This window comes from Cannabis sativa, chromosome X (assembly GCF_029168945.1).
Source record: "Cannabis sativa cultivar Pink pepper isolate KNU-18-1 chromosome X, ASM2916894v1, whole genome shotgun sequence".
In the NCBI taxonomy this organism is placed as follows: domain Eukaryota; kingdom Viridiplantae; phylum Streptophyta; class Magnoliopsida; order Rosales; family Cannabaceae; genus Cannabis; species Cannabis sativa.
In genome coordinates this window covers 31007906-31012160 of record NC_083610.1, presented here as the reverse complement: position 1 = coordinate 31012160, position 4255 = coordinate 31007906, and positions in this window count along the sequence as shown.

The following is a 4255-nucleotide window of genomic DNA, read 5'->3' as shown; positions in this document are numbered from 1 at the left end:
TGGCTCACCAACGGGGTCTTAATATGCCATAAATCATATTAATTCACAGATATTGAACTATATAATAATATAATTCCTCAACTATTTATAATTATCTAATTAGGGTTTTGCTAATCCATTTCTTAATTCCAAAGTATTACAGAAAGACTTCTTCCAGTAGTCTAACATCAAAAGTCTTTAGACATAACACCATGCTAAATTACATTGAATAAGACAAAAACAAAGTCTAAGAAGGAAATAAATAAAATCTAGACAATCGATCACAACTAGCAAGGACGCGTGGAAACCAAAGGCAAAAGAAGATTAAAGACGCATGTCAATCGTAAATGCTAGCAATGACAGGTCTGTTGGAAATTATTTTACCAGGATCTTAGATCTACTCACAAGTATGTTTATTAACACACTAAATATAAACTTTCTAAAACGATGAAATAAACACATATAAAGTTTAGTAAACCTTACGTTGAGTGCAGCGAAATATAATGACTCCTTCCGTTCAGATATCTAGCCCTTGATTCATTTCTGTAGCAGAGCATTATCAATATCTGAACCTGGATCTCTTTCTCTGATTCTTTAGTGCTGAAACTCCTTCTTGCTGAAAGTCTTTCTTCACGATCTTCCTCACTATGATTGAGGTATCACTTGCTGTGTGTGGGCACTACTCTAACACTAAGAATTTCGAAATCTTTAGGAAGAAGAGAGAGAGGGAGTGGTCGGCCAAAGATAGGGAGAGAGAGAGAGAGGCTCAGTTTTCTCTGAATGAAAAGTCTTAAGAAAAGTGTTAGTTTCCTGAAGCCTTCACTATCTATTTATAGCATTCCACTAGGGTTAGGTTTGAATTATTTGGCATTAAAATAATGAAAATATCAGAGGGAAAACCCTACAAAAGTGGTCGGCCATACAATATGGATTTGGGCCTCACTTTTTGCAATTTTGTAGTTTTATCTTTTCTGCATCTGATTTTCTCAAAAACGCCATTTTTTTAATTCAACCATTTAAATGCCAATTCTAACTATTTAATAACTATAAATAATTATTAAATAATATTGTCATTTATCATATTTATTAATTGAACCATACAAAGTATCATAATTAACAAATATTCCCCTAAAACTCTTTCTTTACAATTTCGCCCTTAATTAGTGAAAAATTCACAAATAGACATAGTCTAATTTGAGAATTATAATTGATTAATCAAAACCAATTACATGAGTCTTACAAGCAATATTATCTCAACTAGTGGGGGGACCATGGGTCTATATAACCGAGCTTCCAATAAGCAGATCAAGAATTTATAACCTAAATTCACTGACTTATTAATTCTTCGTTGAATCCACGCATAGAACTTAGAATTGCACTCTCAGTATATAGAATGCTCTATATGTTCCACCATATAGACACATCATTAGTTATCCATTGTTACAATCCTAATTTGATCAATGATCCTCTATATGAATGATCTACACTGTGAAGGGATTAGATTACCGTTACACCCTACAATGTATTTAATCCTTAAAACACTTAACCCCGTATAAATGATATTTCAGCTTATGTGAAATGAGATCTCCACCATTTATTTTCGTTTGGTCAAGCTCGAAGGAGATCATCCTTTACTTACTATTTGCCAGATAGAAGCTATAGATTCTATGTTTATGTTAGCGCTCCCACTCAATTGCACTACCGTGTTCCCAACATGTACGTATCACCCTGACCCAAAAGTAGGCTTAACTAACAAATCAAAGAACACGAATAGCCTCCTGAGATTGAGCCTAATCATAACAGGATTAAGATCATTTGATCTAGGATCAACTAGGCGATATTGACTTGAATAGATATTACGGTAAGGTTAATAAATCTAAGTCAAAGTTTAATATCGGTCCCTTCCGATGCATACTCCATGCATCCAACCTGAGCTTTACTTTAACCAATGCTCTGGAAAGAACATAGCATTTCTCCAAATGCAAGTAAACTCTTGTTGTAGATTATCATATCAGTAAAACCCTGTGTCTGATAAATCTAGGAAACTTTATTCACATAGCCATGTTTACTTTCCAATGTGTTGACGACACAATAAACAGGATCAAGTATGTGAAAAGGGTTTCAGATGAATTCATACATTATGTACATATAATCATGAAATAAATCATGTGAACCATGGAACATTAAATGTTATTTCTAATCTATATTAATAAGTAAATCTTATTATATTGAAATGAGTTTTGTTTAGGGCATAAAACCCAACAAACTCCCACTTGAACTAATATAAAACAAAATGTGCATTTCAAATAATCTCAACACCTTGATATACAAATCAAGTGTAGTAGTAGTAAACTCCTCGTAATAGGATCTAAGAGGTTGAATTTAAACACAACATTTTCTCCACTATTACTCTTCCTTAATCACAAAATCATTGATAATGTGAAATTCCTCTCTATATGTCTACTCTTTTGGGATACTGGATTCTATACTTTTGGCAACTACTTTTGGTTAATCAGGAAATTCACACTAGTAGTTTAGGCAATTTGGAATGGTGCCAAAAATGTATAGAACTTTCCTTAGACTGAATAACTACCTTTCCTGCAACTTTAATATTCAGTCCCTTTCTGGTAGACCTAGAGACTTCAGATAGGTTTTTACACTTCTCCAAAATCACTATTCCACCCCCAGAGTAATCACCATCTTATCAAAAAGATTTTCTAGCACAAAGGCAAATTTCGAAATCTGATGGGGTGTAGTCTAAGAGTTTTAAACACACCCTTATAGACTAACACATAGTTCCTCTTCTTTATCTTAAGATTTACTTGATTGTCTTCCAATGTTCTTCTCCTGGATTAATCTGATACCTACTCATTACTCCCACTCAACAGCAGGTGTCTGGTCTAAGGCATACAAAAGCATATCTAAGACCTCTCACTGTTGATTTAAGAAATTCTTTCATGGCTTTATCTTTTCTGGAATAGTTGAGACTTTTCCTTAGATAAATAAAATCTATGTCTAAGAAGTTGTGAAGCTTCTATAGATTGTCATTAGAAAGAAAATGCTTCAGCATCTTACTAAAGTAAGTTGCTTGCATTAGAGTAAGTAATTACCAGGTATACCATAAGCCATAGGTTTAGATAAACTCAAACCTATAATACTAGGAACAGGAAGTTTTCTTAAGTTCATTGAATAGACTTATACACGAAATTTCCTTTTATGTCCTTGTAATAGAAAACTTTAGGTTACTCCATGTGAATGGATTACACCATAGTTCTATTGGCTTTTTTTCTTAGTTTCTTATCATGACAATCCATTACTTGTTTAAACTCACAATGGATTTTAATCACTAGTGTCTTCCAAATCATAAGAAGGCGATTTTTTAGAAACTCTCCCACTACGACAAGGTACCGTGAATTATGTCTAAAAAAGCTAAATGGTATTAATCTCTTCGGTTGTGACAAGACAACAGAGGCAGTGGGATTATCATAAATAAGATGATAGAACACTTTTGGAATCAAGAAATAAATATCTCCTTTATTTGCTACTTTATTTTCAGACTTAGTCATTCTCTTAGAAAAGTAGTATTTGTTTGAACAAACACTTTCTTATCAATTGACTATGGGATGGTCCACCTCTAATCACTTAGAATAGCTAACAAACCATGGTTAACAGTTCTAACTTTTCTTAAGATTTTGATTAGGTCATCCATGAATCTAGTAATGATTTACATTAAGTATACAACCATTACATCATTCTGAAATTGTATTACCATAGAAGGATTTAGGCAACGATTAGTAACTAATCATCAATATGCAAATCGAAATTTCTGGGGAGGTAAGTTTGGATATAATTCAAAAATCAATTTAATGATCTTTGAACTGCATATCTACTAACTATTTCTCCACCCCTATCAGTTCGCAAGATCTTTAACCACTTACCTTAATGGTGTTTACCATTGCTAGAAATTTATGAAATTTCAAACATTTCAAATTTCTTTTGCATAAGGTAAAATCTAGAGTGATCGTTTAAAGCATACAACGAAAAACTCATATCCACCCCTGAATGTACATCCATCTGCGAATGAGATGAACTACTTTCAGTGGATATAGGCATATTAACTCTTTGCAGAGATTGATCTTGTCAAAACAACTATGAACAAGATACAAATGCCATAGATTAATAAAGTGTGGTAGTGTCTTTTGATGACTTAGGTTTAGTTACATCAAAGAGTTATTAGAATAGTGCAAGTGGATCCTGGTCACATAATACTAAACTC